The following is a 10785-nucleotide window of genomic DNA, read 5'->3' on the forward strand; positions in this document are numbered from 1 at the left end:
CAGATGAGGATGGGGGTGTGGTCAGCACACCGCTCTCCTAGTCGTTATGATAGTTTCCTTTGACCTGAGCCGCTACTATTCGGTCGAGTAGCTCCTCAATTGGCATCACGAGGCAAAGTTTCAAAAGTTATGGCGCGTTAAATCTCGTGATGTGCGGCGTAATCAGTAGCGTTGAAGAAAGAAATTGGCTGTTTTGTGAATCATGGGTTCGAATCTTCCTGTGTTTTATTTAGTTTTTTTTCCGTTTATTACGAATACCTACATCAATTGAATATAATATTCATCAAATATATGCCAATTAACACATACCTAATCATAATTTTTCAATGAAATAGGCACATCATCGTGTTTCTAATTACATGTCATATGCAAAATTCCAGTCTTCATATCAAATACAAATTCTTAATTATCGTTATTATCTAAAAGATTGTTAATAAATATTATTTAAATTAAGAAATAGTTACAAATTAAATTTTAGGGATAAAAATGAATCATATATGTACTATGTCCGTTGTTTTATACCACAGATGTGGTCTCACACGAACCAGAGTGATCAGCGAAGTAGACACACGGAAAACAATAATTCAAAAATGGCTCTGAGCACTATGGGACTCAACTGCTGTGGTCATAAGTCCCCTAGAACTTAGAACTACTTAAACCTAACTAACCTAAGGACATCACACACATCCATGCCCGAGGCAGGATTCGAACCTGCGACCGTAGCGGTCGTGCGGTTCCAGACTGTAGCGCCTTTAACCGCTCGGCCACTCCGGCCGGCAAAACAATAATTTTCATGGCGTCGAGCACACCGTACAAATGCTACATTTTTACAGTTGCTACCGCACCACTGCAATCTGAACACAATAGAATTGATCTGAAGCCAAGTTAAGAGATCTGTAGCGAGAAACAGCAAGACATTTAAGCTGCCAAGCGTACTGAAACTGAGACACGAAGGTGTATCCCACGTCACTGCCGAACGCTGGCGGGATGCAGAACAGCACGTCGTAAAAGAAGAGAAGAAAACGTGGCGCTTGGATGACTTCGTGTATTCTGTTGTTGATCGCCTGGTTATCAACGTAGCAGATAACAGTTCCAGTACTGAAATGTGGTCCTCGGTTTTGGATGTGGAAGGAGTTCAAAGATTACCAGACGACTGATTGTAAGCAATACGTTCAGTGGCTCCGTTATTCAATTATACGGCGAAGGCCTTGCAATACGCCTTCATGTCACACATTGCTCACACAGAAAAATTACTATGTATTTAAGTTAGAAATTTTCTGCGACCATGTTTTTAATTACAGTACTATGCTAGCAAAGAAGGACAACATGTTATGTCATCCGTCTGGGGCCCCAGAAGCATATTGCCGGAGTTTTGCTGTATATCATTTCGTCTGTTTAAAAATTAAATGTCCTTCGAAGCTATATTGTTTCTTTGCTGGCGTATTTGTACGACTCAACTGCAGCTGTTCACTTTACTACAGATTAGTTGGAACAGCTGGCTGGTCACTGCAGTCCAAGTTAAACGCTCAGGTAAACCTGTTGCCCCATATTATCGAAGAGTCGATGTGCGAGTAACGCACAGCATAAAACTTATCATTTTACGTGACTGTACTGAAGACCACTTTGTGTTTGCTCCACGTGAAACGAAACTCATTGAGATTCCAGCAAACGCGGAAGAATGCATGCCGTAATGTTTACATCAGGTTTATGAACGTAGTATAGAAACCACAATGCTCTCCGGCTATTGCTTTACAATGAAGAGAGCAGCTAACTGAGAATAAATGTGCTCAAAATACAAACGTGACGACGCCATGGTGAGGCATTTCACAAATCAATGCAAAAAAGATCCTTCGAATTTTTTCCGTTTCTAGCTGACGCGCTATGCTCTCAAGAAGGATTTTGCCGAAAGTCAAGATATTCAGCAACAGGCAATATACTCACAACATCGGAAATAGAGTCATTGGCTGGGTAGATGACTTTGCCGACGCAACTGCCGCGTTATCCGTTATTTTGCATACAATTTCATTTGATCCCACGGTGAAGGATCATTTTCTGTTCACCTCAGTTACAATAAGGATACAGCAACTGCAATCGCAGCCCCCAGGATTGACATCAGTGATCGCACATCTACCATCAGAAACATTAGGGCATCTGCCATGGACCCTCGATAAAATGTGGTCTGTGGAATCTCTCCCAGCGACATGGTATAACGTGACTGAATGTGCCATCCCCTAATCAATAAAAGCTTGAGTTTCCCCATTTAACATGAATTTCGAGAAAGAGTTCAATTGCACTCGAGATAAGTACCAAAACATCCAATTGGATCTTGCTTGCAAAGAGGACAATCTCGGAATTAAATTTTTGCAACGTGGTGATTTAATTACGGGATATAATTCTATTTACAGTAGAATATTTGTTTTGATATTTGTCTGGCTTTGAACTGCGTGTTTTGGATTTTCACGTCAGAAGAAGGTGAGATGCAAGTGCCGCGTTTATTCCGTGGACAGAGGAGAGAGCGCTTTTGCTTTATTCTGTTTTGTTGGACGAAGACGTGTGCGTGATTGGTGATTTGTCCGTATGATTTGTAGGGAAAAGTGCTACATTGTGTAATTGGTACATTAATTCAGTTCTGTCGCGTGATAACGTCGACGAGAGTAGTTTAAAGTCACAGATGGAACACAAATAACACTTTGGTATAGGACGCGCTCAGGCGCATTGTGTGCGATTGACTTTGCCGAATTAATTGAAAAAAGGCAGATTTGAATAGCCACACGATAGACGATAGTGTGGTGCGTAAATAATTATCGGAGATTTAATGACTGACCCGTGCGACGTATTAAAATATTGAATTTTGAAATAATCGGCAGTACGGAGTAGCGTAATTGATTCCGTTGCTAGGTTGAATGAATCATTCAGCACAATTACAGTTGTACACGAAATCACACTATTTAAGATGAGTGACTGCAGTTTTATTTCAGAACGATCAATGTTGTTCGATTTTCTCAACATAAAAACCAATCTTTTGAACTTTGAATGCTGATAGATTACATACCTGTCAGAATTTTGTCACGCTTACCGAAACTCTACGTGCCGTTCTCCCTCGCTCCTTCCCTGAGACGAACAAGCCGGAAGACAAGAAGACACGACGCCAAGCGGTTCACGTGGTGATGCGAGAGAAGGAGGGGAAGAAGCGGTTCAGTGCATCAGACAAATGATTTTGCTCACACTGAGGCAAACTAAATAGCATAATAGGGCAGCATCTTACAGACTAATTACGCTAAGCTGGTGTGGTAGCAAAACTGGCACGAATTGTTAAAACACAAGTGAAGTGACAGCTACAGCACAAATACAGGGCTATTACAAATGATTGAAGCGATTTCATAAATTCACTGTAGCTCCATTCATTGACATATGGTCATGACACACTACAGATACGTAGAAAAACTCATAAAGTTGTGTTCGGCTGAAGTAGCACTTCAGGTTTCTGCCGCCAGAGCGCTCGAGAGCGCAGTGAGACAAAATGGCGACAGGAGCCGAGAAAGCGTATGTCGTGCTCGAAATGCACTCACATCAGTCAGTCATAACAGTGCAACGACACTTCAGGACGAAGTTCAACAAAGATCCACCAACTGCTAACTCCATTCGGCGATGGTATGCGCAGTTTAAAGCTTCTGGATGCCTCTGTAAGGGGAAATCAACGGGTCGGCCTGCAGTGAGTGAAGAAACGGTTGAACGCGTGCGGGCAAGTTTCACACGTAGCCCGCGGAAGTCGACGAATAAAGCAAGCAGGGAGCTAAACGTACCACAGCCGACGGTTTGGAAAATCTTACGGAAAAGGCTAAAGCAGAAGCCTTACCGTTTACAATTGCTACAAGCCCTGACACCCGATGACAAAGTCAAACGCTTTTAATTTTCGTCGCGGTTGCAACAGCTCATGGAAGAGGATGCGTTCAGTGCGAAACTTGTTTTCAGTGATGAAGCAACATTTTTTCTTAATGGTGAAGTGAACAGACACAATGTGCGAATCTGGGCGGTAGAGAATCCTCACGCATTCGTGCAGCAAATTCGCAATTCACCAAAAGTTAACATGTTTTGTGCAATCTCATGGTTTAAAGTTTACGGCCCCTTTTTCTTCTGTGAAAAAAAAAACGTTACAGGACACATGTATCTGGACATGCTGGAAAATTGTCTCATGCCACAACTGGAGACCGACAGCGTCGACTTCATCTTTCAACAGGATGGTGCTCCACCGCACTTCCATCATGATGTTCGGCATTTCTTAAACAGGAGATTGGAAAATCGATGGATCGGTCGTGGTGGAGATCATGATCAGCAATTCGTCATGGCCTCCTCGCTCTCCCGACTTAACCCCATGCGATTTCTTTCTGTGGGGTTATGTGAAAGATTCAGTGTTTAAACCTCCTCTACCAAGAAACGTGCCAGAACTGTGAGCTCGCATCAACGATGCTTTCGAACTCATTGATGGGGACATGCTGCGTCGAGTGTGGGAGGAACTTGATTATCGGCTTGATGTCTGCCGAAGCACTAAAGGGGCACATATCGAACATTTGTGAATGCCTAAAAAAACTTTTTGAGTTTTTGTATGTGTGCGCAAAGCATTGTGAAAATATCTCAAATAATAAAGTTATTGTAGAGCTGTGAAATCGCTTCAATCATTTGTAATAACCCTGTACTTACGAGCATTCAAAACGGTTTTAGAAAAGGATGGGGAACATAATACCATAGTCGCGAAATACTGACTGACATCTTGGCCGCGTTCATTTGGCGCAGTTTCCGCGCAACAGACTTGTACGATATCTCAACTGCATATGACAACACAGAAATACCTAAACTAACACATAAGCTTCAACCAGATACATACATTCTTTAGAGAAATAGCACCAGGCAAAGTGCCGCAATGCCTCCTCCAAGGGATGGTCCTCAGCGCCATTAATGTACTATACTGTATTACTGATACTGAAAGTTCCCTGTCACCAGCTGTTTAACTGTTACCATTTGCAGGCGATATTTACCTGTACTTAATGACCACTTCTCTCCAGGATACCTAAAGTAGACTAGATCCTATTATAATATTAATTGATGGTTGTCTTCTAAAAATTAGGCTAAAAATACTCTTTGCAAATCCGAAGTAGTGCTGTCGGTTTGCAAACGTGTTCAGAATCTAGCTCCGCAGATGTAGATTATACGATATCGATAACGGCGACTATACGATTCCTGGGATTATGACTACCGACTGACATGTTATGTCCACATCTGATATCTGTGTCCGAGACTGGAAAAAGTACTTGGTGGGGAGCACATTCCAACTGTGGAAATTTCAGGTGCAACTTCAATTGGATACCATGATTCGCTCTTTTACCACAGTGGCATCAGGTTAGTAATAACCAAATTACACAAAATACAGTAAGCCAGTGTCAGAATCTGTATCTCAGAAATAACTTCAACACGTGCCAACTTTGTGCAGCTCCATATTCGGCGTCACTTCCTGGTGGATAAATTTATGTTGCGGATATTCGAAATTTCCCATTTTTCAGAAATTGATTCAGGTTCAAGATCTTTTTCAGACCAGTTATCATTTTGCTGACATATAATAATCGCTACATAACAGAAACACTTCCTGATGGACAAACCAACCCTTCGAAATTCCTTTTTTGCAGCATCGTGTCGTGCAGCATGTCTCCTCTCCAGAAGTAAAACGTCAGGCATGAACAACATGTTCAAAGATGCAAATGCGATGAGTAGATGCAAGTAACTTATTCAATTTATGGATTGCAAGTAACCACTGTATGTGGGTAGCGCCTTCTTTTTACCTGGTGTTCAAGTAGGATGGTCATACTCCTTCCCTTAGAGCAGGTCGGTGGTTACTGCCGAGGCGATAGCCTTCATGCAACTCTCCAGCTTGTCATGCCGCTTGGACTCAACGCTTCCTTGATATCATTAAGCTCTTCCTGATATCATTAAGTTCTCAACAGCACAGCTCTTCAGAGGGACAATATCGTTCATCTTATAAATGTAATGAAGAAGGTTCTTCAGCTGCAGAGATATAGAACTTCGATGAACTTTCTCTGGATTCTATTACACCAATGTCTGAAGCAAAATGAATACGTGGACCTCCCCGCAAAGGACTGAACGCAAATGGCCCCGTATTTGTCCCCGATTTCAATGTGTTCAACAACATCCCTATGTGACGTTCCTTGTCATAACCTGGTTCTTTTTATAATTTTGGTCTTAAATTTGAGAGGAGCTAAAACAAGACTCCTGTAAATTAATCAACCAAGAGTCGGGAACGGGCAAGTGGAGTATCAAATTGACCAGCGTGAGATCTAGATTTGTAAAATCAGGTTGAACGGATTCAAGATAATCAGGATAATTAAGAAAACATAATTATCGATTTAAGGGAAAACTGAAATATTTCACGAACTGCTGCTGCTGGCTACTTCTCTAGCTGCTGCTTTTCAAGGCGCAGCTATTTTGCATAAAAAATAGCATTGGTGTGATGTATGAGTTTTGAAATGGCTTCCTTCGAATAGAGTACTAAATGTAGGGCATTCCGAGAACATCATCATAGACTTGGAAGACAAGTGAGGTGTAAAAAAGTTAGACTTTTCAACTACTAGCTGTTTTGCGTCTAAAAAGTTATATTTTAACTGTCAGAATGGTGTCCATCAAATGAAGCACTAAATTCGTGACATTTCGAGAATAGAAAACGCTAGGGAAGCAACTGAGGTGACAATAAGATCACGCTTTCTGGACAAAAGTTGAAAATAAAAAAAACTGGAAAAAGTAGTCAGATGTTTTGTGAAATGATTTGTCTAAAAGTAAGAAACATAACAGGTTAGAGAAACATCTGGCGTGCTTTTGAATGATGCTCGAAATCATGCACAGCAAGTGGGGTGTGTCAAATGTTTCTCTTATCTACTTTATTTATTACTTTTAGGCAAATGTGTTCACAAAACATTTGACCGATCTTTTTCACATTTTTTTCTACAAATTAATTATTTAAAAATTACTACTAAGACTCTTACGTTATGGGAGCGGATTGTAAGTAAAAGCTGTTGCCAAGGTTGGGATTAACTTGAGAAGCACGAACATCACGACATATGATGCGTATAGCAGGTGGGACATTGAGGAGCGGCTTACTTGATGAGAAGATATCTTACCAGGTGACGTAAAGATCGAGGATGACTCGGTGAATTGGACCTCAAACAGTAATAACATTAAATACAAACATTACTGACAATAAACCTTGTTTGTTTCGTACAGAAAATATTAGGTGATTCTGTAAGTCATTAGCCGTAATTGCAGTATTATTCTTATGCAGTAAACTTCTAGTTTTGCTGAATAGATGACGGGAAAAAAATAGCCCGAAGGTATAGGAAGAAGTGTGAAACAGTACGATGTTGCGCAGTAAATTTTGTAGTGCGGCAAGTCAGTCAGGCGCTTAGGTACAATCCAGCCGAGATCTCCGTGTAGGCCACCGTCTTAATATATTCCATTCTCGAGTTAATTGTGTTAGTTATCATCAGAATTGTGTTTCTGTAATGTTCACGGAGTAAACTCACCGTGAAGCCATCCGTATTTTTCATTAATTAATGGTACTTACCCGCATTTCTGTCGGAAGCCACACTTGTCACTTTACAGCAGAATATCACTGACCAACAGCGAGCGACATCATCAGAAGAACTGCAGCACATTTCTGGTAGGAGTCTGACTAAATGCTTACTCACGAGGTTAACTTATGGGCGGACTAACCTCTCGTTGTCTCCCTCAACTTGATGAGAAGATATCTTACCAGGTGACGTAAAGATCGAGGATGACTCGGTGAATTGGACCTCAAACACTAATAACATTAAATACAAACATTACTGACAATAAACCTTGTTTGTTTTGTACAGAAAACACCTTCCCATGTGTCCATACGGCACCACTGGGGTCACTGATTATGGGCAAAGAGTCTGCATCTAATTAACAATGTCAGTAGCAAAGCGTGAGAGAGATGTCGCACCTAGAGCAATGGAATACAACGAGAGAAAAGAAAAATGGGAAGAATCACGATTGCAGAGAGGTAGCCGGTACTGTAATGCGTCCGCCTGAAGATCGTGGTTTATAGATTGGACACGATGCAGACGATATCTAGTTTCAGTGATAAGGATGCGCTTCTACCACGAAAATTTCCCGTCGCCTCCACATGAGAGGCGTCAGAGACGCTGTAACTTGTGCGACTAAATATCAGAAGGTGATCTAAATCACATTTCCTTATCGCAATCAACAAGTAACTTTGTGCAAGAGTCTAAGCAAACTGGAACATCAAATTGCCAGTTATACACTTGTATCCTCGCATCAGAAAAGGCAACAGCTTACAAAATAATCACATACTTCGCTGTCTGGACATACTCTACTCCCACAAAGAACTTCTTTAACGCATCACGGGCTTTCCGCTGTACAGTCCTGAATCAGTACGCCCATCTAACAGAATCGCCGTGAGCACTTCCGACAGACGCAAAAGGGTGAAGATTACCGTTTGGTAAAACTTCGTGGCCTGCTGCATGAAGAAGTCTTTAACTGCCTGCTGCACATCCTTCGGCGTACCCTTTTTAACGGACCAAACGCGTGATAATCGCGTTGGGAGAGATCAGGACGTCTGCATTACGACATTTGGGATATGGGGGCGTGTGTTTTCATGAAACACCATCATCCATTGTCGAAATTTTCCCAGCCGTTCCGCATTTATTGCACGCCATAATTCCTCAAACGTTGCACAGTATCGTTCCCGAGTGATAGAGACACCGGGTTCAAAAAATGGTTCAAATGGCTCTGAGCACTATGGAACTTAACATCTGAGGTCAACAGTCCCATAGGACTTAGAACTACTTAAACCTAACTGACATAAGGATATCACACACATCCATGCCTGAGGCAGGATTCGAACTTGCGACCGTACCGGTCGCGCTGCTCCAGACTGAAGCGCCTAGAACCGCTCGGCCACAACGGCTGGCACACCGGGTTCGTTGAAATTAATAAGAAGGGGTCATAGTAGGGAAAGAACAATGTTTGAAGCACCTTTCTATCTCTTGAACTTATTGGGACGCGGGGACGGTCACCGGCGATTTCGACTGCGGTTCCCAGAGGTGCCACCAGCTTTCGTCGCCTGCGCCAATGCGCTCAAGAACGTGTTACCTTCAACACTGAAACGCGTCAGGTGCTTCATGCAAACAGCCAGCCAGTTTGATCATTGATACTTCCTGGCAGATTACAACTGTGCGCCCGACCGAGACTCGAACTCCGGACCTTTGCCTTTCGCGGGCAAGTGCTCTACCAACTGAGCTACCGAAGCACGACTCACGCCCGGTACCCACAGCTTTACTTCTGCCAGTATCTCGTCTCCTACCTCCCAAACTTTACAGAAGCTCTTCTGCGAACCTTGCAGAGCTAGCACTCCTGAAAGAAAGGATATAGTGGAGACATGGCTTAGCCACAGCCACAGCCACAGCCACAGCCACAGAATGAGATTTTCACTCTGAAGCGGAGTGTGCGCTGATATGAAACTTCCTGGCAGATTAAAACTGTGTGCCGGACCGAGTCTCGAACTCGGGACCTTTGCCTTTCGCGGGCAAGTGCTCTACCAACTGAGCTACCGAAGGAGAGCTTTTGTAAAGTTTGGAAGGTAGGAGACGAGATACTGGCAGAAGTAAAGCTGTGGGTACCGGGCGTGAGTCGTGCTTCGGTAGCTCAGTTGGTAGAGCACTTGCCCGTGAAAGGCAAAGGTCCCGAGTTCGAGTCTCGGTCGGGTGCACAGTTTTAATCTGCCAGGAAGTTTCGTATCAGCGCACACTCCACTGCAGAGTGAAAATCTCATTCTTGATCATTGATAGCTGGTGAAACGAGAAATGAAATGGGTTTTGGAACAACATAATTGAAGACATTACACATTTATTTTGGACCGAGGATGTCTTTTTTTGAGATACTGACCTTACTTTTTCTCAGATGCCCACTTTATTAAACTTAATAAACCACTGTTTCAGAAATCTCTCGCAGCTGCGTCTGCACAACATGTTAGTGAGATGAGACTATGTAATTTCAGTTGCCTTTTGGAAAAAAAGAAAATTTTAACAGGCAACAAGAGAAATGGGTAGGTTTTACCAATAATTCGCCACTCGTGACACTTCTCTGAAAGTTACAAATGGTTAACAAGCCACTCGAAAAGAAATCGCTGCATTTTCAGCAGAATTCCTTATAGATACTAACCAGAGCAGAGATGACAGATCCTTTTGAATAGTCACTGTGTAAGTGTGAGCGTGGAGGAGCCCTGCTTAACATTCACAATAAACGTGAGTGCAGGCTTCAGTTTAGAACGGCACAACGCTCGGCATTTCCCCTACAGCGCCTGCCCGCAGCCCCCACCACCGTCGCTCTCTCCAGGCATGCCCCGCTGTCTGCGCATCTACTGGCCACGGTATTCTGTGCGGCCTCTAGCCTAACTCCCGCTGGATAATGCGTTTCACCCTATCGATGCTGATGTCAAGATTCTCTGCTAGCACACGAAAGGCTATGCACCAGTCCGCAGTAATCGCATCATCAACCACCCGCTTGTTGTTGTTCGTAATGGATGAGGCTGGTCTTTCACATCGACCAGCGTCTTGTCCAATCACGACCAGCACTGAAATTGGTGCTCCATTTCACAATGGTGGTTTTCGACAGATGTGCTGCCCCATACACATTCTCCATTCTTCGATGGATTTCTACTGGTGTTTGTCCTTCGGCAGC

General features: G+C 43.0%; 1 non-coding gene across 1 annotated transcript; it reads left to right on the top strand.

Annotated features, from left to right (window-relative positions):
* The first annotated feature begins 9739 nt into the window (after positions 1-9739).
* On the top strand, positions 9740-9814 carry Trnas-uga (transfer RNA serine (anticodon UGA)). The gene has a single exon. It is a non-coding gene; the product is annotated as a tRNA-Ser (tRNA).
* The last annotated feature ends 971 nt before the right edge of the window (positions 9815-10785 follow it).

The sequence above is a fragment of the Schistocerca cancellata genome, chromosome 1 (genome assembly GCF_023864275.1).
Source record: "Schistocerca cancellata isolate TAMUIC-IGC-003103 chromosome 1, iqSchCanc2.1, whole genome shotgun sequence".
Classification (NCBI taxonomy): Eukaryota; Metazoa; Arthropoda; class Insecta; order Orthoptera; family Acrididae; genus Schistocerca; species Schistocerca cancellata.